Here is a 27,963-nt window from a genome sequence, read left to right on the forward strand (position 1 = left end):
TGAGGAGAGGACCTTGGTGACTCGATGGATCCTGGCACCTGACAGGCAGCTAACTGTAACCCGCTCCTTATCCAGCCTGGTGAGGAGAACATTGTGTGTCTCACAATGGAGTCAACTAGGACCAATTCATTAAGTTTTGTTGTGTTAAGCCTTACAGGCTTATTTGTTGAGACACTGGTGTGTATGTTACTATGTGTTGTGGTTGTTTTTTGCATTCTTTTGTGTGCAGGTGGTTTATATTTGGGAGGTCTCTGATGTTTTGGTAAGTTACTAATGAGTACCTCAGCATATGTGGGTTTATACGTTGTGTCCTTATTTAGTGTGGGAAGGGTTTGTGCTGACAACCTGTTTGGCATTCAGTTTGACCTTATGTGAGAGTCTTGCCTCCAATTTCGTAGTGCAACTACATCTCTCACATAAACTTCTTTTTTTTTGTTTCAGGAGTAAGTGGTTGCCAGTATACATGAGACAATTGATACACTGCTTCAGGATGCCCATGTCTATCAGGCTGGCCAGAGAGATGATGGGAAACTGACTGTCCATGCTAGCAGGCTCTTACTGTATGTTTTATTAGGGAAGGGAATGGGTTAAGTTGACAGGATTCTGCAAGTAGCACCGAGACTACAAGAGGGACCTATACTTTGTGTGCGCTAAGGTTAATCAATAAGGCAATGCTGCTCAGTGTGCTACTGAGTTGCTCCTAGAACAGCAGAAATGCTTGGAAGGGTTTCACGGACAGCTGTTTATGGAAAAACAGAGTTTCTAGACTTTGCATCAGTACAGGGCACTGCTAACCGCCACGACATGAAGAGTAGCAATGCACAAATGTGAGGCTTAAATAGGAGCAAAGAGAAACAAGTTTTAAGCCAACTACCAATCAGGAAAGCATGCAATAATCCTTCCACAAGCAATCACCAACTCAGACAGGTTAAATCAGCACACTTCTGCCATAAGAGTACAGAAAAAATACCTTCTTAATGTAGAATAGTTATTTGGTGCCCAAGCGTAACACAAACTGCCTACAACAGTCCTACAACTGACAGATACAATGTAATACAGTGCAATAAACTACTGAAAGCAGCAGTAGACAGTATTTTTTTTTGCTATAAAGTGCAAAAATAACAGCAAATAGATTAAAAACTGATAAAGTACAGTCACAGTTTATAAGAGAAGTGCAAAAAAATACTTATTTTTGTCTTTTCAGTAGTGGATTGCTCCAGGTGAAAGCAGATTCTTGGCATTCAGTTGCAAAGTCGCAAAACGACAAGCAGCTCTGAGTATCTATGCCAAACCACACACAATGTGAGGCTTAAATACAAGCAAAGAGAAACAAGTTGTAAGCTAACTAACCATCAAAAAGCACACAATAAGCCTTCCACCAGCAATCACCAACTCAGACAGGTTAGATCAGCATACTTCTACCACAAGGGTGCAGAATCATACCTTCTTAATGTAGAATAACTGGTTTGGAGTCCAATTGTAACAAGACCACATAAACTACCTACAACAGTCCTACAACTAACAGATACTATGTAATACAATACAATTAACTACTTAAAGCAGTAGCAGACAGTACAATTTTTTTTAAATTGCACAAGTACAGCCAGAGTATGTAAGAGAAGTGCAAAAAGTTACCTTGAGCCCTTTTGTGTGCTTCCCAGGTTAGATAGACCAGTTAAACACCTACTGCCAGTAGATAAATAATTCTAGTCCTACTAATATAAAAGCACAGTAAAGGAGTATCCAGAGTGAAATGCTACCACAAACAAACTTAAAAGATATTAAATGCTACGTACCAAAAACAAACTTAAAGATACAGATGTCGTGGCAAAGATATTCAGCTCTGAGAAAAAGATTCATAGTGCCATCCTTACTTACAAAATAAAATGGAAAAAAAAATCAACACACTTTCTGCATCAAAACTATAGTTCAGTATTTTACATGGTAAGGAGGTTATATCCAAATCCAAAGGTTTGTTACTTACATTTGCTTTAGAGCATGATCAAACATGTTAAGCATGCTTTTTGCTGACATGTATTGCCACTATGAATTGCATGTCCTGGTCAAACATGTAGTGCAGTTCTATAAGTTTAGACCCCCCCCCCTTTGTAGTACCCACTTCAATCCTGTAGCTGAATTTATGACTGTGTTTGGCTAATCAGCCATTCCCTACGTTTGAAAAGGATATATTCATCTTATTGTCCTACTCCAATTATATATATATATATATATATATATATATATATATATTCATATATTACTGCACTCCATTATTATAACTGTGAAGCAACTTAAGCTGTCTTTATGTTTCAGTTTACATATGTACATTAAGGTCTGAATCCTCAATTTAACAATTTTAATGTTCTGCTGTCTAGCAGAACAGTATTTGAAACTACCTGTATTTGAGATTAAATCTGCAGACTGTATATACCCTAATCTTTTACATATTCAACAAACAAGTGCTGCATCCTAGCTAAAATAACATTGTCAAAAAAAAAAGTAATTGAGATGCATTAAAATATTTTAGATAATGGGCAGATCACAACCACAATACCTACTTGAAGAACAGATGTTCTCCAAGAGGGTATTACTGTACAAGGAGAACCGTTTATCAAGTTTGCGACATCATTACAGCATATTAAGTTGCCATGAAGCACAGAAGTACAGACTGAAAAAACAAACAACCACCATGTTGTTTTTGCTCACATTTAATGAGGGTCTTTAAAAACATGAAAAATAAAAATAAAAGTAACTACAGTAAACAGTTAGAAGAATGGATGGGCAGTTTACTTTCCATTCGATATCCACAGCATTTTAAAAGCTGTGTTTTATATATATATATATATATATATATATATATACATATGTATCTGTGTGCATGTACGCGCACGTGCATGCATCTCTCATATCTTTCATCCCTTTTAAAATTGCCAATTCTGGACAAAGGCCCAAAAAATGAACAATTTAAGTATTGCTCCTACAAACTTGGAGAGCTGATTGAATAATGGGTATTACATTAGCATGCATTTAATGAAGGGTATGAAATATGAAACTCAAAAATATCTGTCATTATTTAATAACTTCAGTACTCAGTTATTTGTCAGAAAACTGTGTTTTATAAGGAACAGCCCAAAATATGGGGCAACAATCTTTTACCATTCTGTGAAAATTTGGACAACTGAATGGTGTGGTCTATGTGTGCACGTGCTCATGTGCATGTGTGTGTGTGTCTGTGGTCTGTGTGTGAGTGTGAGAGAGTGTCACACAGAGACAGTAAGATAGTATATGAGTCAGAGATAAGCAGAGTATGTATGTGTATGAGTGCCATAGAAATAGACAGAGAGAGGTAAAGACAGTGCCTGAATGTGAGTCAGGGATAAACTGAGAGTATCTGTGCGTGTGAGGCACACAAGACAGACTGTGTATGAGTCAGTTAAACAGTGTGTGTGTGTGTGTGTGTGCGTGTGTGTGTGTGTGTGTGTGTGTGTGTGTGTGTGTGTGTGTGAGACAGAGAGAGAGCCATCACACACAGAAATAATATGGCCCTACTAACTTCTTTGCTGAAGAATATTGAAGAAAATCAACATAACTGGAGAATGTAGACCCAAAATTAGGGAAGTAACTTAGTGCTTTTTGAAGAAAGGAGCATAACAGTAATCACAAAGACATTGTTGAGTAACACCCTGCCTATTTCTGAGGATGGTTTGACAGCCTCCTTCCATTAACTTTACAGAATGGTAGGAACTGCAGTAATCCTCACTTACAAAAACTAAAGGAAGGAGAGCTGTATATGTGTAAGTGATTTTTCTTTCTGTGAGCTTTTTAGCCAAGTATAAATGATGTTGCATCCTGTTGTTTTATTTTATCACCTTCAATAAAAACACCAGATCAGAAACTTACTCTTATCATGGGTTTCTAGCAGACTTCTGATATAGGTGTTTAGAAAAATGAAACACTCTGGAATGAAAAATGAACCCTCCAATATTTTAAGTTGTACTGCTGTGTTAATTTTCCCAGCACTGCGTTTGGTTTGGGTGTGATGACTGTAGTTTTCTAGTTTATAGTCATTATCCCACAGCCTATCAGGAGTGTTGTGTCCTATTAGGTTATGTGGATGGTTTACCACATGCATTCATTTTGCTGGCCTTATTCATAAAAAGAAACATAAGGTGAGGCTATGGCAGTGCATACTGGTAAGCATGTTTATTGTGACATTTATAATATCCATTCATGCTACCAGCACCCAAGAAATAAAGATAAGATAACCATATTTAGTTTTTGTGATATTGTTTAACTGCCAACACAGTGCAATATTTCACAAAAATGCATTAAATTCAGTCATGAAAAATGCATTAATTTCAACAAATGCTGGTCACTTGGGGGCCATTTAATCCAGTCACCCTTGGCAATTAAATCAAACAATTCGCATTCGCTATCAGTTTAAGTACTCCCTCAGCAGGAAGTAGCTGCAGTAGTGAAAGGAGCTCCAGCTGATAGCAATTAAGAACTCCCAGAAATGTATATGAAACAATGCAGCACTACTCTATGGTACTGTCAGCATAACAGAGAAATTTACTTTACAATAGCATGATAAAGAAGATAGCTGCAGAAGGCCTTGATGATGTGAAAACCTTTCAATAATCAGTGTTTTGCTAAGTAAAATGCCAATGCTGTCCATTGTTCATTAAAGGTCACTACCCATAATAAAGTCTGCCAAGTGCAACACAGTGTCCTTAACAGAGGTATAATTGCTGAATGCCATTGATTACAGAGAGCAGTAGATGTATTTTTCAAGTCAGTTCTTGATAAATTATGTATTGAACAGGGCATGCTATGATGTTCTACAGCACTTTTATTCTCATAAATTCAATAGAGAATGCTCAAAATAAGAGGGAAAGGAAACTGGCCTCTTTCACCTCAATGTGGCATATAATTTAGTCGTCAAGTAGTGTACTGAAAATGTTCCACATTTAATGACAGGTTTGAAGCACAAGGATGCTGAAAGTTCATTACAGCATTTTGTGCAGGGCATATACTTTACACAAATTGTATTAAAACACAGTAAAAGGAAAATTTCTTTATGAACACCCCACAGAAAAACTGGAAGTGCATTTCAACCATGCAATAAAATATATCACAAGCATATTGCAGAAAGCAGTATGACTGTGAATGACCTTTACTCAGTCACATTCATGTATACATGAACATGAAATAACCATGAATTAATTCTCCCAGAATTAAAATGGTTTCAGGTCAATGCTAAAATGTCTGGTGAATGGATAATTTGTTTTAAAATGCCCATATGACCAGTTCACTTACCCAGTTAACATGAATAACAAAAAAAACATAATTGCTTCTACCACTTTTGAGCTAAATGCATGAATTTGAATGACTAGTCAAGAAATAAAATGACTTAAGAAGAAAAGTGCGGGTTGAGAAAAAACAAACAAGGGGATGGCAGAAATAGTAAATTATTTTCTTGAGACAGTATCTATGAGGAATGACTTTCCAGTGTTGATTTCAAGATGAAGAAGGTAACTGACAAATACAACCATGTAGATGTCCACCTAATGGAGATTTTTTTTTTCTTTTTAGTTCCGTGTCCTTATGGTAGCTAACAGACCATTCTATAGGTGTTATATACATTACTTCACTGAAGCTGATGTTCATAGGATCATAGGAGGTTACAAGGCTAACAGCCCCAGGTCCCTTACAAGCCTAGCCAAGTTCAACCCATGCTCTCAAGGGTGTCTGGTTCAAGCAGACACTAAAATCAGCACCTATTGCCCCTGTCCAAGAGGGACAAAGTAGAACCCCCAGGGTGAATTTCTGGTCATCCATCGAATCATCCAAATTATGCTTAAATAGGTCCAATGAGGGGCTTTGTTTAACATGAATAGGAAGCTTGTTCCAAAGGTGGTGGAACCTCTGTGACACAAATCTGTCTCTCTAGCAAGTTCTCTTGATGTCACATACCAGGTTAAGGTCCTTTGAGTGATTTGACTTGCGAATGTGCAGCATTTCCATTAAAACTGGGTCAGAGATTGCTCTATATGCAGGGCACAGGTCGCCTTTGAGCAGTCTGTATGACACAAAGTAAAGTGAAAATGACTTCAGTCTATCTGCATATGATAGATCTTGAAGACCCTGAATTTTTTTTTGTAAGAAAGCTTTGTGGTCTCTCCAATTGCTGCAAGTGTTTGGAAAGGAACACACCAAAGGGAGCATTGTACTCTATTATTGGCCTGATAAGGGAAGAGTACAGGGTGGTTATAGCCTCTTTTTTTCTGGAGGCAATGCCCTTACATTTGAGATGAGCAATATAAAATTCCTTTCTTACCACTATGGAGACATGGTGATTGAAGTCAAGGTTGTTGTTGACCTGTGTGCCCAGATCTCTCACTACTGACTATGTGCTTAGGGTATTGTTATTGTTATAGTAGTTTGCAGGACCACCCCCCTTGCAGAAGCAGATAATAATGAATTTTTTTGCATTAAATTTAAGACCATGACTTTGGCACAAGTCATTAGTCTGTATAAGACCATCTTGCAGGATGTTGACATCTCTAGGGGTTTCAGTGATAGCTCCCAGTTTTGCAGTCATCAGCAAGCTTTGTCAGTCACAGCCCTTTAGTTTTAGCCTGTACTTTAGAGAAGTAGATTCTGAACAATAGGAGTCCCAGAACAAATCCCTGTGGAACACCACTGGTTACAGGTCTGCTGGAGGAGGTGGAGTCCCCTATTTCAACCGTATGAGTTATATCAATGAGCCAGTTTGCAACCCACATGTCAATACATGGGTTGATATCCAGCTGGATGAGTTTATCAATGATGCCTGAGTGGGGGGATTGTGTCAAAGGCCTTGGCTAAGTCTGAGTAGGCCATATGCACTGACTGCCCTCATCCAGGGCTTTTGTGACTGTCTCAAAGAAGTCCACCAAGTTTAACATGCATGATCTCCCCTTGACAAAGCCAAACTGGGTGAGGTCAAGTGTTTGGAGATTTCCTATATCTTCATTAATAAGGTCCTTGATGATTTGTTCCATGGCCTTGCAGATAAGGCTGGTCCAGGCTAATGGGTCTGTAGTTCCCAGGGCCCATGGATGCACCTCCTTTGTGCAAAGGGATGACGGTAGCTGTTTTCCATTCCACTTGAACAAAGTCAGTGCTTAGGCTTTGATTGAAAAGTGTGCCCAATGGTGATGCTAATTCCTGTTTTAACCCATGTAGAACACAACCTGGGATGTTGTCTGGTCCCATTCAGACTGCGTTTTTGGCCTTGGAGAGGGCGTTTAAAACCTGATCCTTAGAGATACTGGGTGGTGGATATCTGTTAGGGATGCTTTGGGGTATATGTGGTGGGGACATAGGAGTGAAGTTTTCACTGAATTTGTCAGCCAGCAGGTTTGCTATATCCACAGGTTCTGTATATGTAGTACTTGACTACAAGTTCAGTGCAAATCTGGGCCTTACCTTTGAGGTTACGGATGTAGATAAAGAATGCCTTGTGATTATCCTTTGGTAAGCTAATTTGGATTTGTAGTTAGCTTTGGAGGACTTCACTAGGAGTCTTATTTGCTTGTTTAAGTTGAGGAGGGAGTGTTTCCAGTTTTGAGACCATTCTTCCTACTCTTAGACAGCAATTTCTTTCACCAATTGTATAGCCTATTCGTGGCAGTTGTCCACCAGGCAGGTTTGTTTCCCTTGAAGATCTTGTTTTGGTTCTATGAGGTACAGCAGAGTCAATATAATTGTACAGGTGCTTGTATAAAACATTGGTGTATAACTCAGTATATGTGTCTGTTTCATCAGTGGGGAAGGGGCAGTGAAGGTATTTATGCTGTCATGTAAGAGGTTGTAACTGGCCTTGGAGAAGTTTTTTAGTCTAGTTGTTGCTAAGGGGGTCTTGTGTTATAGTTATTTCTAGCGAGAATGATTTGTGGTCAGGTCTCACCAGGGAGGACTGCTGCACACTGGGCTAGTGCACAAGTCCCCCATGTTGGTGAGCACCAGATCCAGGATGTCTGAACCCCTTGTTGGTGTGTCAGCCAGCTAGTCCAGGGCACTGGAGTTAATGAAGTCCAGGAACCTTTGGGCAAGTGAGGTACGACATGTATAATTTACCCAGTCAATTTACCCACCACTGTATAGCTGTAAGTTACAGTGGGCATTTTGCTATCATATGCAGATTAGGTGTGGAGTGAATTTCAATTCATAATTATCCCCAAATATTGTCCCAGAATTGCACACCTTTGGAGATGTATGTATAGTGGACTCAACATCAAGCCAGCCATCAGCCACCTTTGCTCCAAAATCCCTTAGTCTCCACTACAGGCAGTCTTATTGGAGGAGTAGGAACCCCCTACCCTTCCCCTTTGGAGGAGGTAGTTGTGCCCCCCCACCCCGGGTTTTGAGCTAGTAGTTGAAACCAGACCACTCGATGCACTGACTAACCAAAATAATGGAGAACTGAATGTCAGAAGAGTTAAAAATGTTGCATGAGTGTATGTAGATATGTGGGATCACACAGCTTATACTTGGGGATTATTTTTAGGATTCACTAGTAACTGGACCACAGGGAGACATTTTCTATAAGTAATGGTTAAATGATGCTTTAGTGGGTAATTGCTTATTAAGTTATTAATGTGTGACTGCATCTTGCACTGTTTATGGGTTGAAAGCTGACTAGAAATTACTTTTTCTTCTTTTTCTGTATATTTAATCATCAAATCTTGCCAAACGTGGTATGGGCCAGACTACAAATGTACATCAGAGGATGTATTTACTGTAGCTTTCCTTTGCTTCTTGGAGCAAGATAGTTTACTTAATTCATTCAGTGTTTCAGTCCCTGGATATATCTAGCACTTGACTTACAATGTTGTTTTTCTTCTAACATACATAAATAGAAGCTTGCACTTGCATAAACTGCAATAGCCAAAGTTGCAGTTTACACAAATGTGAGAAATGCAAATAAGAGTCATGTTTAGCTGCAATAAGGAAGACTTCATTATTGTTGAATATGCATTGTCCCTGATTTGGGTGAAATTACCACCAGTGCTAAACAGCACTTTTTTGAGACAATTACCACTAACAGCCCATGCATATTGTTGGCACAGGTAACCTCACTATTCACTCTCTCAGACACACAAAACATGCACACACATTCACCCACCCATACCATACCTCTCAAAGTTCCCAGTTTTACAGAACATCTCTGATTTTTTTGCGTCTTATTTTCCCCTTTACCTCATAAGATTTTTGATTTTCTGATAAATCAGTGAGGATTACAATCAATAATGCCAGACATCAGAATGTCGTATATATTGTTTAGAAAAAGCATGTTGATGCAAATTCTGTTTTATCAATTAACTTTTTAAGTGACTTAGAGTCATTTTTTTTAAATTTTCCCTGTTTTCTGTAAGTTTTTCCTCACATATTATTAATTTTGTCTGGAAGTCTTGATCAAGGGGATTGAGAATATGGCAGCTACCTCCCCACACACTCTGTGTAAAAACCTTCCCGAAGGCTATTCTGGGGAGAACACATGGCTAATTGGTGCAATGAGGTTGGCCTTACTCTGAATAAGAGAACTTTCACCAGTGGTTGGATAACTGTGTTAAGGCTTACCATTGGTGGTAGAACTTTCTGAATCCCAGCCATAATGTCTTGTGTAAATAAACAAACAAAGAAAAAAAAACATAAAAATCAATGCAAGGGTAATCTGTTTCATGTGCTGATCACTGAAATGCTTTCATCTGCACAGAATTATATTAGGTAGTATCTTTAAGTAAAAAATAGATCTTTTGCTTTTCAATTGCAAAAGAGTAAAATAAATATATGAATAATGTACACAGACACACACACAAACACACACAAAACGATACCTTCAGACATAAATGCACGTTTGAAAGTAATGGTCTGATCGTAAGTGTCTAAAACCCTTCAACAAGAGATGAAAATACAGCTTGCCATCTGTAGGCAGCATGGATAGAGAGGTTGTCCTTTGGCACCTGCTGCTAACGCTGAGACCCACCTATAGGGACTTGCATGCAGGAGGAAGTTGATCCTGCTTAGACATGAGAAGAATAGACCACAGGTTCCTGTGGCATGTCATTGAGTCTGAAATGAGACCTTGAGGAATTATTCCCTTGGTGCAAAGCAGATCACCTAATGGCACAAATACAGATAGTTTGTGTAAGATATTTCACATCCATTTCCATAATTTGTTTAACTGCATTATCATGCCGACCTTTTAAGCTTAATTAATTGCATGGTGGGTAATGACTGAATGCATCTGCTGAGGTTCTATCATTTAACAGTAAAAATGTATGTCGATGCTGGATTTAATGCAGTCCTTTCACATTTCGTCTAAGTCATTGACAGCTGCATCACCACTGTACGGTAAACCTGAATCACTTTCAATGCTGTTTGACAATGTGGTCTTGAATACCCATTATACACTACCTGAGGGTATACAGGGTTAACATCCTTGGCAATAACAAGGCAATATCTTCTCTTTAATCTTCTAACTCCTGCAGCTGCTCAATCTGAGGGATCCAATGTCTCCTTTCTGGAGACTGACAGGTGATAATAAACTTTACTCTCTTCTTAGCTCCCCTTGTAATAAATATTCCTTTTGAGATGCTCTCAAGCTCTGGAATCCTACTTTGGTGTGACTTTCTTTGTTTTTCCTTTCTGTTCTGTTTAAATAAGTATCTGTGTATAAAGAAAAATGAATCCTTGTTAATCCTGTCTCAAGTCACTTAAAAAGAATGCTGTTTTTTTTAGTGCTTAGGGGCTAAAAGAAATAGGTCCTTCAGCATCTAAGTCAGATTACTACCTATATAGCCTACCCCTTGGCTAGGCTGCTGTTCCAATGTGTTGTTCCTAGGCTGATAATGTGTTACATTGTCAGCCCTTGTACTGACTTTAGGGATGTTATTGTCAGGTTACTCTTCCCCTGTACATGGGGTACAAGGGCTTTTACAGGTTTGGCCAGAGTGTTTATTCCTCTCCCACCATTGGTCTGAGGCTTCTGTACTTCTTGTCATGCTTAACAGATATTATTATGATAATGCTCAATGATGGATCCTAGCATGGATATTACTTCTCCAACTCTTGGAATTAAGTATTTGTCAAACAAAATCCCACATTTATGGGACACTCGTTTACAGTTGTCAAAAAATGAATTTCCATGTAAGTGTGATTTAGTACAAGTAATAGTGAACTTCAAAAGCTGCTGTTCCACATTTAAGGCATTTTTTACAGGAGGGATGCAAACTACACCCTCTGATGTGAGGGACTGCACCCTCCACATCCTACTACTTCTAACCTCAAAAAAACTGTACCTTAGAGAAGAGGGAATAGTCTGAGATACACAGTATTTTGAAGCTGGTATATATTTCTTCATAATCATACTTAAATTCTCACCATTTCAAGGATCACCATTAATGTCCTCAAACATACAGCAGGAACACCCAGTATAGCAATCCCATTAGAGGCAGTTAGGCTTGCTCTCTCCATTCCCACCAAAATTTAAATATATATATATTTTTTCTTTGTTAGCAACCCTTCTAGGAGAAATATCTGCCATCCTTTTAAAAAGTCAGTCACTGGAACATTTGTACTTAAGCCTAAAAGGTTAAGAAGTCTTGTTAAAAAAAACCCCACAAGAATCAAATATAGCAGACTGAAATCCACGAGAAAAGGGAGAAGAATGACAGACAGTGGCAGCAGTGAGTTCATGGTTAGTAAGGGACAGTTCTGAGGTGTCTCTTTAAATGATATTATTTGACATTAAAGGAATGAAGTAGACAGAGGAATATATAGAAGAATGCTAAGAGGTTAGCTGAGGTAGAGCAACCTTTAAATGAGAATACTGATGTCATGGTGTCAATTATTAGTAAAAACTGTGGACCTTAAAGCATGTATGATAGCTTTGGAACCCAGGCTGGACTGTGTGATGTCCAAATTAATTGAGTATGAAGACAGGACTCAGTGGAAAAATATTACGAGGTTCCTGAAACTTTGGATGAGTGAGATTGCTTGCATTTTATCAAAGGAATGCTTACCAGGTGGACTGACAAGGGGTTGGAAGAAATCATATTGGAGTTAGCTCATTCAAGACTCTGTCAGGTTCATGCAGGAGGTCGCTGGGTACTATGGCCCATACTTGTGAGGCTGGAGTCATTTCCTTTGACAGAGAAAATACTATCCACAATCTGGGACTTGAAAGAACTGATATGTGCACTGACATCAGAGTTTATGTGGAACAGGAATTCTTAGTGGAGAAAAGGAGAAGGACAGCCTGCTTAATACCAATTATAAGGGCCATGCCAGGTGAAAGAACTAAAATACTATTATAATCACCAACAAATAAAACCAGAGTTAAAAAGAATGACTCAGCCACTGAAAAGAACACAGTTTAATCCAAACTTAGCACCTCAGCAAAAAGGCCTTCCAAGAGTAAAAAGATGTTTTAGCAAACATTCATTAAATATACATTTACCTTAATTACATAATTACACAATTAAAATAAATTAATTAAATTACATACTTCCAGTCACATTCTTTATTAAGACCAAACAGTTCCAATGTATTGTATTTCAGAATAAACAGTTTCTTTTTTGTAATAGTTTTGTTTTAATATTAACGCATTCACCCAAAAATAAATGGACTTGTTCCAACAGACATCCCTTGAGACAGTCTGAATTACCCTTGTGGAGTTCTAAAACATGCCCCCCCAATGGGCTATCTAATTTTTTGTTTTTTATATCCCTAATATATTCTTGAAAGCGTTTCTTAAAGGTACAGTCCGTCTCTCCAATATAAAATAAGTTACAAGAACATCTTAGTGCATATACTACTTTTGCAGTATTACATGTATAATTCCCTCTCAGATGGAATTTAATACCATTAATTTTTGAAAAATGCCCCACCACTTGATCACAAATAGAACAATGCTTACAAGCTATCGTTCCTACATATGGGGAAACACTATCATACAGAACATTTTCTGGCAGTATAAAGTTATTATTAACCACCATGTCCGCATTTCTGCATCTCTTGTAGAAAATGTTTACATGATCTGAAATAATATTCACTAAGTTTTCATCCTTTAATAACATAGGCCAATGTTGTTTTACCTCCTTCACTATCTTCTCAGACAGGACATTATAAGTTGTAACAAAATATACTTCTCTTTTAACCTTTCTAATCCTATTATATTGCTTCCTTACATTATTAGTATCGGGAATTGAGACGTTTGAATTATTACTAATAGGGGTTTCAAAACGTCTTTCTATTATTTTTAACTTGGAATCTAATACAATTTTCTTATCATATCCCCTATTGATAAACATATCCATTATATTACATATTTCCTTCTCAGAGACACTATCTACACTACATAAATTGTTAATATGTAAAAACTCATTATAAGGTAGCATAGACATTAAATGCATAGGGTGACAACTTGTACCATATACAAGTTACCACTATTTTGCTTCCTATGTATAGAAGTACAGAAAACACAATCTAAACTGATCGATAAATCAATATCCAAAAAAGTAATATTTTCCCAATTTGTATATCATCAAATTGTAAACCATAATCATTCACTTATATATCATGTACAAAAAAACTCAGCCTGTAGAGAATCACCATCACATAAAAAATTAAATCAATATATCTAACATATTTAACTACTTGTGATTTAAAAAAAAAGAATGATTGTATATATAATCAATTTTGCAAGCAGAGTGTTTGACTAAGCATAAGAAACACAGAGTTGTTATACCCAGCTGATGTCCAGTATCATTAGGGTGACTGCAAAATATCCCAACTAACAAATTAAAACAAAGAGTGAGAAGGTCACACTGAAAAAACAGTCAGTAAAAACTAAATGAAAACTCCAGCCAAGCTAGAACTTCCAATGAGTGACCTCCCAAACCTCCTGTAACAGAGGCACATGGGATATATGCAAATGACCCTTATGAACATCAGGTGTTTCTTATGCTTAGTCAAACACTCTGCTTGTGCTATGCTGATGAAGTCATAACAAGGCCGAAATATGCATGTCCCTAGCTAGTGGGGTTTGGCTTTATTGGCCTGAAATTGTCCATTAAAATGACTTCAAATGTAAAAGTCATGGGCAATCAGAATCGCCATACAGCTGAATCACCTGATGTTCATAAGGGTCATTTGCATATATCCCATGTGCCTCTGTTACAGGAGGTTTGGGAGGTCACTCATTGGAAGTTCTAGCTTGGCTGGAGTTTTCATTTAGTTTTTACTGACTGGTTTTTCAGTGTGACATTCTCACTCTTTGTTTTAATATATAATCAATTTCAAATTTGGCCATCACTATGTTGGCATACATGGGGGCAAAAGCTGCCCCCATGGCCGTACTTTGTAACTGATGAAAAATCTCTCCATTGAAAACAAAATAATCATTCTGGAGACAAAAATCAATCAAGTTCAACCAATGCATCATGTCTTTCTAGGGTATATTAGCAATTCTTTTAAAAATATCCTGACTATCCCTTATATATGAGGGAATTTTCATCACACGAGGCTTCAGAAATTCATTCAAAAAATACACTTTTTTAAAAAAATACTTCTCTGCAGAAACAATAGGCCGACCATTTAGGTTGCTAATGTAAACAATAAAACAATGCTATTCTTGAATTAACAATGCTAAATGTTTTATCCAAATCAGCCTTATAAAAATATCCTAGGCGTAAACCTTTTTCTAACAAGACAGAATAATTTTCCATTGCTAAATAATATTTACTTAAATCACATTTTTCATACACCCTGGTATCTTTCAAATGCTTATAACAAATCTCAGCATATTGTACATGATTTAAAATCACAATTTGGTTTCCTTTATCAGCTGGTTTTACCATCACCTACCTATCTTCACATAATTTCTGAAAAGCTACCCATTGCTCTTTAGTCAAATTGTATTGTGCATTCAGTTTCTGTTGTGTACACATTTCAACCAAATTCTCAACACAGTAATGTAAAACAGAGATATAACTTTGTATGTTCTCATTAGACAGAGGTCCAAGGAAGTAAATATTGTGGGAAGAAATAGCCAGGGAATTGTTATGGCTAGGCTTGTATAGGCCCTAGCGCCGATAGCCTAGTACCAACCTATGAACATACGGTGGTATAAACATAGAATTGCATTGAATTGTACTAGTATCAAGAGCACTGTATGCATTGTTCAATTCAGAGACATTAGGCATATCATACAATTCATCAAGCCCTTCCTGATCAGATACACATGAATAAAAAGAACTATTCAGACTGTCATTCACATTTGCAATAATTTTATTATCATCTTGTTTGTTGAAATAGTCCAATAAATGTAACTTTCTACTAAAGTAAAAAAGTTCACTCTTGAGAACATGCAGTCTTGGTAGTATTGTGGGAAGAAACTTCAAACCCAGATTAAGTACTGAAATAACCGTTTCCGAGCTATCAAAAGTTGACAAGTTAAATACTAAAGAGTTATTAGCACACAAAGTACTTTCGCAAACATTAATTCCATCTGGTCTTTTTACTGGAACTGTCTATCAGACCTTTTACCCTGCCCCTGGCCATTTCTGCCCCTTTTCTTACCCTGGTATTGGTTATTGTTCTGAAAACGTTTGTTATGTTCCATTGGGTTCTGTGCCTCTGATAATGTGGGATAATAACCTGTCTTTCTTCCTCCTTCTATCGTAATCCCTGTATCATTGGAAGTAGCAAAAGAGATGGAAGATGCTTTAAAACTTTTCCTTCCTGGACGTGATGATGTCATTGGATTATACTTGTGTTTCCAAAGAAATGCTCTATCTAAATTGTAGTCCATTATGTCTCTATTAATTTTATTCTTTTTTCATTCCACCAAACTCTTCTCATATTGCAACAGTTTATCATTAAATACACTAATAAGGCATCTACATGTGAAGTATTCAGATGTTTATGTACTTCCGTGCTTACTGTAAGCACTTCTTCTTTCAATGTTTTTTGTTTTAACTGATCCCTTTCAACAAGTATACGAACCCATTCCATGGAACATTGGTGCACTGCCCTCACCCAGTGTTTCTTAAAAACATTATCCTCTTCATCATCAGGGTCAAAGGGAGTGGTCAGGGTCTTAAATGCTCTTAAACCACAAAGTGGGGGCAATGTCTAATTCCAGATACCTCTGAAGGCACAAAATGTTAAAATGCACACTAGTTTCCTTTAGCAATAGATTTTCCAAATTCTCATTCAAATCCTGTACTTTGGCAGGCAATGACACAGTACCTGTAGAACCCACCGAAACAAACGGGTTGTCAGCATGTCAATTTCTTTCCAGTAGATGTCTCTCCCAGAAATTATTGGAAACATCTGTACTTTTAGATGTTTGTTCACCCAACTGGAAAACATATTGTTCCATCGTACGTTGACTGGTTTCAGTGTTATCTTCCCAAAAAAATTTGGGGCAAGTTCTTTGTAGGATCAGTGGCCATAAAAGATATATAATCACCAACAAATAAAACCAGAGTTAAAAAGAATGACTCAGCTACTGAAAAGAACACAGTTTAATCCAAACTTAGTGCCTCGGCAAAAAAACCTTCCAAGAAAGTAAAAAGATGTTTCAGCAAATATTCATTAAATACACCTTTACCTTAATTACATAATTATCCAATTAAAATAAATTAATTAAATTACATACTTCCAGTCACATTTTTTATTAAGACCAAATGTTTCCAATGTACTGCATTTCAGAATAAACAAAGTTTCTTTTTGTAATAGTTTTGTTTTAATATCAACTCATTCACCCAAAAATAAATGGACTTGTTCCAACACACATCCCTTGAGACAGTCTGAATTATCCTCATGGAATTCTAACAAATGTGCCCCTAATGGGCTATCTATTTTTTTTTTTTTTTTTACTATTATACCCTGCAGTGTTAAAGATTTTTTTCTTCCCAGGGCACCCAGAGTCATTTGCAAACCAAGAAGTGGAGTTTAAAGTGATTCAGAAAACGGGCATGCAGAGTGACTCTGCAGTAGAGGAGGGTATCCCAGTTGTTACATTGGTTGAATATTACGGATATACTACATATGAATGTAGTAATTGATTTACTTGGTTACAGATGTTGAAGGTTAACATGATATGCAGTATTCATACCAAAGTGACAGGCAGGAAGGAAGTCAAATATGGCTGAATGAGAATGTATTTTATGTGGTACTTTTGTAGTGGGCAAACACAGAAGTAAGAGAGAGAGGACATTAACAAGTTGCAAGGAGGTAAAAAAAGTGAAATTTAAAGGATCAGTACAGGTATGATACAACAAAATGAGGTTATTCAAGGAAGGGTAACTTGATAGATTTTATGAATCTGTTCAAAACAGGCTAGCAGATTATCTAGAGTAGGCTGGAAAGTGAATAGGTTTACTAGCCATTGAAAAGAAGGTATTATTGTGAACAAAAAAGTATCAACAAATGCTGGTGGCCTTACAAGAAATCCATTTGGACAACAAAGAGAAAATGAACATGCAGAGACATAGGTTCAGTGACTGCATTTTAACCAGTAGCCAGAAAAGGGACAGTCTCAATTCTCTTAGCAGGAGCTTTTCAGTTTAAAACTATAGAACAACTATCCCAAAGGCATACTATTCAGCAATGGAGCGATTCAGTAGGGACAGAAAATGCCAGTTGTCTCCTTTTTATATATTTTTAAAATGAAATGGAAGTCAGTGCAGAATTAGGACCTTATGCAAGCAAATGTTCCAGACAGAAGGCCATTCAGTACACCGGTAACCATGCAAGGTCACACTAACATCCATGACATGGCCATTCTGTGTCTGTTGGCACTTGGTTATGTTGTGGAGGTTAGCCCAACCTTCTTTGTGTATTGCTTTTTTTATGCTACAGTCAGGCTGTCTATAATTGGTTACATTCAGTATACCCAACATAAACAGGTGAAGGAACTGTTGGGTACAAAGCAGTTGTTGTTGTTGTTGTGTCTTTCGGCTTTTCCCGGTTAGCGGTCACCACAGCGGAACTCCGGTCCGCTAATGATTGGCAGTAGATTTTTACGTGCCGAGTTGCCAGCTCTGACGCACAACCTTCAACGAAGGTACACCCATTCACGCATGTCTCCACACAGAAGACGCTCTAGCTGAGAATTGAACAGGACAACGTCTTACTGTGAGGCGACAACGCTGCCGCAGCACCACCACCGCAGTTGTTGGGTACAAAGCAGTATGTGACTAGGATTGCCACCTTTTCAAATGGCCAAAGTGGGACATTTTCGGGACAAACATAAGATTTTACAGGCCGACACATACCCACGGTCAGTACAAAGGATAGAACTTAACTTTTTTGCCTACATACTAGCTTATTCTTGTAGCATTTTAGTTGCTTATTCTGTTTCTTATAACATTTAGGTATTTTAGATACAGAATAACTGTGGTATGCAAATATTACATACAATATAGGACGTAACTATGTCTTACAATCTCAGGACATTTGCCATTTTTCATATTTTTTGTCTTGTCAGGACAAAACTGCCCAAAGAGGGACTGTCCCTCTCAAAGTGGGACAGGTGGTAACCCTATGTGGGACAAAATAAGAAGGTTGCAATTAAGGGCTAGGGAGCTAGATACTGGCAACTATGTCAAATTAAATGTTGTTAAAGGAGAAGCTCAGAAGTATGTAGATGATAAATAGCCCCAGAGAGCAAAATTAAAGGGGGTTTACTTTGCAAATACTTTGAAAGTTCTGAAGTCCTTGACAGCCCATCTTAGGCAGCAAAAAGCAAAGAGGATGCAATAAGAAAGCAAATCATAAGCACAGGGGAACCAGAAAGCCTGGGAAAATAGTAGCTGTGGTAAGGGAATTCTACAAACACTTATATATGCCTGTGTATCGAAACCCATAATTGTTATTAAAGGTATTACTTTTTATAAGGTGCAAACTTACTCAGATTACTAAATCAGCAGGTCAAAGACCTACTTAGTCCATATCTAAAGTGGAACTAGAATAGATTTGGAAGGCAATGACCTGCTGGTAAGTTGCCAGATACTGAATGAATCCACACTAAGTTATTAAGCCCAATTATACGTATGATTTATGATATGGAAATCTATAAATGAAGTAAGTGCTTCTGGGTCAGGAGTTACTTGGTGCCTGGTGTGGGGCTGTAACTAGGGTGATATTAAAAGAAGGTAGAGACCTATTCCTTTGGTTCTCCTACAGACTCATATTTGTGCTTGTCATGACTATAACATATTTATGGGTATTTTAGCAAAATGGTAGTATGTATATCGACAGACTTGAGTCATCTTGATCTGTTTGGGTTTGTGGATGGATGGAGGATATCTGACAGCATTATAAGAATAGAAATGTTTATTCATAACATACAAGACTTCATTAATAATGAGTCTTTATACTGAGAAAGCCTTTGATAGATTTCGGTGGTAATTCTTGTATGAAGTGTTGTTAAAAATGGATTTTTAGATACAGTTTAAAAATCTGTTGCAAGTGGTGTATTCTGTAGCATCAGTATAGATTAAAAGAATGTGTTCAGTGTTTCTCCAGCCTAGGCACCTACACACACACACACACACACACACACACACACACACACACACACACAGACGTTTTCACAGGAACAAACAGCATCGCAGTTCTTACTTGCATTACCAGACTCATTGATGCCATAGACAGCAATAGTTGTACATTGTGAATCAAGTGCATGCAGTACTCACTGTGATATACAAAATAGTGGGTGGAGCTTGTCCTTGACTCATTCTACTATTGTATTCCAATCACAGCCTATGTCTTTGAAGCTGAGCACATGGCTAATTTACATAAGATGTACCCTAGACTTCTGTATTTGTATGTAGTAATACTTGGAAAGCCTTCTGAAGTGCTGCTTTAGTCTCTTCATACCTCAGTAACACTACAGCATTCTTTGATTCAGTCCTGTATAATGTACTGTACAATTCTGCTTGAAACAGGATTATACAATATATTTGTTTTTCTATCTTCCCTAGAACTGTAAACAATATGTACTCAAAAGTGATGAAGGCAACTTGCTAATTCAAGCTACTGGTATCATGGGACATAGCGTACAATTACAGACAGTGAATTTTAGTGTAACAAATACCATGATTATGGTTGAACTAAAGGGAGAATGTCAAAGTTTTGGTGTAAAAATAGCATTTTTCATTTAGTGCACCAATCTATAGCGTTCTTTCTGAAAATAACAAAAGTGCATTACTTTCTGCTTAATGCCTTCATTTTCTGTCTTTTTTTATTAATTTGTATTTGCAGAGCGTCCCGCTCTCGAGTTTGCTCAAACAGTACCTCCCACCAAGTTGACATCACCTTCTTTTCCCACCCCTTTTTTCCCTACTTTAAATATACCAGTGCTGACACGTCCAGGATTGTTTTCTTTCCCCTGGTAAAAATAACACTAATGCAATTTCATTCCTACTGACTGTAAGCACTTCCACATGAAATTCATCTGATATATATATATATTTTTTTTGTTGAAGTTTCGTGTTTATATTAAAACAGTAATTGTAGTTTCCAGTTGCTGATTGTACTTTACTTAATAACAGCCAATTAAAATAGGACTAGAGTGTGACAGGCATCTGGAAAGTACAATTTCTTTTAATTTTACATAAAGAAAAAAAAAAAATAAGGCCACAAAGTCATTGGGCACTTTCAGTTCCTGGTGCCACAATTTGCTTTACATGATTGCTAACATACCACTCAACTGTCTAGAAACATCAGGATTTTTGTTAAGTCAGTGCCACCATGCACCATGGGAATAAAGAAAACAAGGCAAAGTTATCTTGAGGACCAACTAAATTTTGTCCCAACTCAAGAATTTAAAGATAGTTTTACTTTTCAATACAGTAGAACTGTTTGTGCTTTTCTTATTTGTCACCTTGCTGAGCTGGCTGATATATTTACAAGGGACTACTAATGCATCGTGAGATCAAAGTGTAAGTCTTTTGCAACCTACATCAAAGAGAACTCGGGCTCATTGCACTGTCTGCTTCCTAATGAATAACATCGCAGGCTTGCAGAAACGGACTGCATGCACACAGCTGCATAGGAAAAAAGATTACTGTAACAGACGCGATCGTAAGAGCAGTAACATTGTATTTATTTTAAACATGTGTTGACCAACTTGAGTAATTAAAATAGTTTTGACAGTAGATTTGATCTAACAGTCAAAGCTCTTCCTGCTACTACTTTGGAATCCTGCGTTTGACTATTTGCTTGGCAACCAACAGCGAGTGAAAAACAAAACTTAAAAAAAAAAAAAAGGTTGAATTGACGTTTGCATGTGAAAGATGAAAAGTAAAATTCATGAGTCCCGGTAGAATAGTGACTTTTAAATGTTATCAAAACTGTGTTTTGTTTTGGAATGAAAGGTAAGAATTCGATTGGAATGTGCATATATGACTGTTATTTTAACTGCCGGATGGTTCCGATAAAGTCCCTGTTTGTGATTTGGGTTTAGTGTAAAACGGCATGGCTTACATAAAAATGACAAGGCTGAAAGTTCTATTTTTTCTGCAAATGTTTTTATTGACAGGAGTTACTCTGGACTAAGGTGATGCCAGGAACGCTTTTGAAAAAAGGTGCACTTAGGAGGAAGGTAGTTAGGTAATGCAGTTAAATAATTAAGCAATAACCGACGACGTGGTGTGGTATATTGAAGATTTACCCACGGTTGGTGTGATTAAATAAAGCCAACCATGGGTAAATTTCAATATACCACAACCACGGAGTTGGTTATTGCTATTATACAATGACATTATTTAAGAAAAAAAAAACTTACATTTCTTAAATAATGTCTTTGTATAACGGCGCATTACTGTTCTTCTGCTGGTTGTGATACACTGCTTCCTTGTTTTGATGTACTGAGCATGCGTATGGAACTTGCATCCCACGCATACCCAGTACATCAATGCTTTGAAATGGAAGCAACAGAGAAAAGAAAGTCTCCGTTGCTCCGTTTTTTCTTTTTCTTTCTTTTATTTGCTAAAAAAATGTTTTGAGCACTTTATACCAACAGAAAAAAGTCCGGGCGACCAGACCTTTTTCCGTTGGTATATTCTGGGATTTACAACGGGCACATTGGCCAATCAGTGTGCACGTTTTGGAATATTAATGGGGGGGGGGTCATTGTATAATAATAGTTTTAATTGACTCCTAGTCTTTCTTTCAAACTTTTGGGAGAACAATTTGAAATGTCTGACGCTAACTTGAAATCCATATTATTGCTGCAGATTTTTTTTTGGAAACACAGTTTATGGAAAAGCACTCTATGGTGTTTTTTTTCAACACACTGACCATGTGGCCAAGTAGTTGAGACATTAACTCAGATTCCTATAACAAAGGTTGGGTTCAACTGAAAAGCAGTGAAATGTCTAATGGACATCTAAATGTACATTTAATGTGTTTTAGTCAGACTGTTTTGAGAGAAAAAAATCATCTGCTCTGTTTTACAGTATTACAGCTACAGTTCTTATTTAATGAGGCTGTTTAAACAGAAAATGACTAGAAAGATGCCACATCCACCTCATTCAGCTACTACATGTTTTAGGCACGATGCTTTTATTTTTAGCCTTGCATCTCTGAGATTTGTTTTCATTATAAAGTGAGGCAAGTTTAAGGCAACATGCAGCATTAAATCTATATAAAGATTCCTCTTCACCTTCACTAACTGAATCTAGTAATTGAGAGCCTTACATTCTTAAAAATGAAAAAGGGTTCCTCTTTTTGTCCATTCATTGTGATATTTAAAGGAAAACAGTACAATTTTTAATTCCTAGAGGATGAGCGGTATTGCTGTTTAGCCTGCATAACTATATGCAGCAGCTGAACAGATCACAGACTATCCTTAACATACTCCAAACTGTGAAAACATGCTCACTGCAAAAGCTGCTGCACTTCAGCAGTAATCATTCTATAATATCCACTACAGTATCTAGTACTGTACTAGGATCTATATCACATTATCGTAAAATCAAAATGTCGAACAGCACAACAGAGAAAGTGTCGAAATGTTGAGGGTCCGTTTTTGAGATTGCAGTAAGTAAAGATTGGGATATTTGCTCTTTCCTCACTGTAGTGCGATCTCGGAGGTGGAATATATATTTATCGGGCGTGTGGGGGGCACATCCCCCCCCACAATACTGAATTCAAATTTCGGCATTTTCACTCTTGTGAGCATTCAACATTTTGCATCTACGATGTTATGATATAGATGCCTGTACGAGATACTGTAGTGCATATTGTAGTATCTAGTACTGTACTGCCTTTGTATGAAAAAATAAGCATGTACGTAATTTAACAAATCGCATGACACACTTGTTTGGAAGAAATGGCAGCAGACCTGTATTTGTTATGTCAATCAGATTGAATTATGTATCAAATCTGTGTCATATCAGAAATCTGTTCAATCAGAATCAGCCAGTGCCATCAGAGAATATTCAGATGTGCGCAAAGTCAGAACTTGGAAGGAAGTAAAATCTACCACAAAATACCACTGGAATACCCTGTAAATGCTCAACCAACACCAGTGGCTGAAAGGATCTGCAACTAAACGCCGACAATCCTCTGGTCAACCAACACCAATGGTTGAAGGGATCTGCAACCCAACTCTAGAAGTCCCCTGTCACCTTTCATCCACATTCCAGTGGGTGAGCAGGATCTACCACTTGTGGGACCCCAGGTTGTGGCCCCCAACCTGCCTGCTACACCATGGGACAGCACACCCAGAGAAGAGCCAAGCTGTCTGAGCTTGCATTCCTGTCCAGGACAAGCACTATTTTTTGCAATTTAGTCTTTCAAGTCTGCCCTTCCACCTTCATGGCTGTGACACCTGCCTAACCTATCTACCATTTACTGGGAATGATAATAACCTGAAAAAGCCGGGGGGGACAGGAATTTCCTTTCCGACCCCTAGTGCAATCACCCTTATGGGTCAGCAAGCACCTTCCAACTCTTATTAATCAGTCAACACCTACCCATTCTAACCTTATGCTATCTATGCCCCTTCCTGCATTTAAGAGGAAGGGTGGGAGGATGGGTATTCTGCTCTGCAGTTTGAGACGAGATTTTGCCCAGCTACCTGCAGCTTTTAAACTCTTTCTCTACCCACTCTTCTACCTTTATGTAAACCCCCCTCCCCTTCCTGATCCTAACCAACTTCCTGCCTTCCAAGCTCCTTCCCCTCTGCAAGCTGTTTTCCCCACAGCAATATCTTTGTGCCTGTGGTCCCTTGACACACTATCAGATCACTTTGACACTATAGATTCTTCTATTTTCTATATTTCACATTGAATAGCAAAGAGCTTACTGAACCAGTATAAGCCTTGTGTATGTTTTTATAAAACTGGTTAAATTTGGTCTATATTAGTTTTGTTGATTTCTAATAGTATCCACTTTAGAATGTTTTTAGAATGATTCTGTAAAACATGGTGTTTTTCATCTGCTCACTGCTTAGGAAGCCTTAGCTATATAGGTTGTATTCAGTACAGAATACAACTTCCAAAAATGTTAGATCACCTTCTACACACCTCAATTGTTAGTCAATTTGAGCTAAGCTGACTGTGTCAGGTATGGGCACCAAACCCTTCCAAGCTTTCCTGAAGTTAAAGAGAATGCTTTTCTGTGGGCTTTTGAGGACTCATGGTTCCTAACTCTGTTCCATTTCTGGGCAAATAGGTTTTGGGAAAATAAAACTACACAAACCAAAGTAGCTTCCTGCCTGTACGGCAACTGCATGGCTCGAACCAAAATCCAAGAAACAAAACTCAGCCAGCAGATAATGGCAAGCTGTACTCCTTTATTAGCTTATTTTAAAGCACAACAAACAGACTGGTTTCGGCTCAGTTACATGTTAGCGTTCTTCAGTGTTGAAATAAAATGAAGAATGTAGTGCCTTACATAGCAAACACATGAATTAATACTAAACCAAGATTGGTTCCTTACAAATGTTCATTCAATCCAGGTGCAAATAATGCCCCTAATTTAATTATCCATTTCTTTTCCTTTGAGTCCAAAAGGCTATGCCATCCAGCTTTATTAGCCCTGTTCCCCATGATTTTGTCAATTACTGTAAATCTAAATGTAGCATTGGAATGTTTAGTAGTATGCTTGTACAATGCATTACTAGTTTTTTTGCTTCTTATCCCACTAAAGTGTTCTGAGATCTGGATCCTAAGGGATCTGGACGTTTGTCCAACATAGAAGGCATGACAACTACAGGCTGCTAAATAAATAAGCCAATCTGTCCCACAATTCACAAAAAATAGAATTTGGAAAACATTACTCACTAACACTCTTCAAGAGAAACCTTGATGAGTGGATGGGTAACAGAAAATACACCCCTGGGATCACTTCATTGGCTCTACTTGTCAAGAATCTATATGGCAATGCTCAGATCTGCTCTGAGCTACAACAGAATGGCATTAAATATACTGATCCCAAGGATATTGCCAATATCCTGGCAGATCAATTTAGTGCCAACTTCACCCCCCTCTCACCCCCTAAAGGGCCCATCTCAATACCAAAAGATTGACAAATTCTGATAATCACAGCCACAAAGGTAGAAACAGCACTCTCCAAAGCTAAGAATACAGCATCCATGGGACCAGATGACATCCCGGGCTGTGTACTACATGAACTACAAAATGAACTGGCACCCCACCTAAGTGTCATGTTTAATCACAGCCTCACCTCAGGCTTCATGCCCACTGAGTGGCGCACAGCTACAGTTATCCCGCTCCACAAGGGAGGATCCGCCTTGGATCCCGGGAACTACTGTCCCATCAGTCTGACAAGCCTGATCTGCAAGGGCATGGAACGCATTATCATGGAACTTATAAATAAAGACATTGGCAACCTTCAAACACTGGACCCCACTCAGTTTGGGTTTGTGAAAGGCCGATCTTGTCTCCTGAATCTGATTGACTTCTTCGAATCGGTCTCCAGAGCTGTGGACGAGGGTAAGGCAGTCCACACAGCCTATCTGGACCTCGCCAAGGCCTTCAACACCATCCCCCACTCTGGAATCATAGATAAACTTACTAAGCTGGGAATAAATCCCTAAGTCACTCGATGGGTTGCCAACTGGCTTACTGACAGAACCCAGACTTTAAAAGTAGTCGACTCCAAATCCAGCTCCAGACAAGTGGAGTACCTCAGGGTTCAGTCCTGGGACCACTCTTGTTTGGCATCTACTTCTCTGAAGTACAGGCCAACACTAAGGGACTCTGGCTAACAAAGTTTGCAGATGACTGCAAACTGGGAGCCATTATTTAATCCCCAAAGGATGTGGATATTCTACAAAAGGGCCTTACAGAAACAGATGCCTGGTGCCAGAGCCATGGGCTCAAGCTTAATGCCAAGAAATGTATAGTTATCCCCTTTGGAAAAAAACATGTACTCATGAACTACCACATAGCTGGCAGGACACTAAACATAGAAAGTGTGATGAGAGACTTAGGGACACAAGTGGACAGTGATCTCACTTTCAATAACCACATCGCCACAACAGTCAGGAAATCCTTCTATGTGGCACACCTCATCACTAAGGGCTTTTCATCCAGAAAAAAAGAGGTCATTGTCCCACTGTACTCATCCCTCATTAGACCCATTATAGAGTATAATGCCCCATTTAGTATGTACCAAGACATCTGCAACAGCTGTAAAGGCCACAGAAATACCTCACTAAAAGAATCACAGGCCTAAAGCAGATGCCATATGCCAACCGCCAAAAAAAACTCCAGCTGTACTCTGTGGCATATCGTCTACTCAGAGGTGATCTCTGCTTAACATACAAGGCCATGTCAAACCCTGAGCTGTTGGACATGCTCCACTTAAAGAAATCCCAATCCCTCACAGTCACACGCTCCAGGGATCTAAACCTTATCATCACAATGAACACAACATGCTGGAGGGATAGGTTCCTGACCCAGAGACTCCCCATACTCTGGAATAGACTGCCCATACATGTCAAGCAGAGCGCCTCATTGGCCCTCTTCAAAAGGAACCTTGATGATTGGATGGGAGATAGGAAACTCACCCCTGGGATCATGTCAGTCGCCCTGCTAGACAGGGGCTCAGTGAAGTAAATATTGTGGGAAGAAATTTCCAGGGAATTGTTATGGCTAGGCTTGCATAGGCCTTAGGGCCGATAGCCTAGTACCAACCTATGAACCTATGAACCTATAACTGGAATCAGACCAGAGGTAATTTGAGGGGACTTCCTATGCATGTGATAAAGCACTTAGGAGCTGCATCTGCCTATTAAGTAGTACAGGGGGCAGTCCTGGGGTAAATTTTCTATTTCCCATCCATAGTTCTAAGTTGCACTGGAAAATGGATAGGGATGAACTTTGTTTTATGTGGTTGAGGAGTCTGTTCCACAGCAGCAGCATTATCCTCTGTGAGATATACATGTCCTTTCAAACCATTCCGTTGATGATGCAGAAGAGGTTTAGATCCCTAGCCAAAGTATTTCTGATGCCATTTGACTTGCTGATGTGCAGTAAATCCATCAGTAATGGATCAGAGGATGCCTTGTATGTCAATAAACAACAAAACTAGGAACCAGAATCTCTCAAGGCAGTTCCAAACTCCCCACAATTACTCTCACTTATGAAAAGACCCACTCACAAACCTGCATGCATGACATCAAGGAGACCATGCATTATACATCCTATCACAGAATTCCAAAGGGTCTACACATGGGGCACGTAAATCCTGTGGTTGTACTCTGCACTGACTTACCACAGCCATCACGAAGATTTACCTGGCAGCATGTTAGCTACATTACCAAGTTATGCTAGGTGTAACTAATACAAGGAAGGGCAGAAGAATAGCCAGTGTAATAGGAGTAAGGCATGAATGCTGACAAGGAAATTATTTACTAATAGGATG

Source organism: Protopterus annectens, chromosome 5.part0 (genome assembly GCF_019279795.1).
Source record: "Protopterus annectens isolate FY-2018-M chromosome 5.part0, PAN1.0, whole genome shotgun sequence".
Classification (NCBI taxonomy): domain Eukaryota; kingdom Metazoa; phylum Chordata; order Ceratodontiformes; family Protopteridae; genus Protopterus; species Protopterus annectens.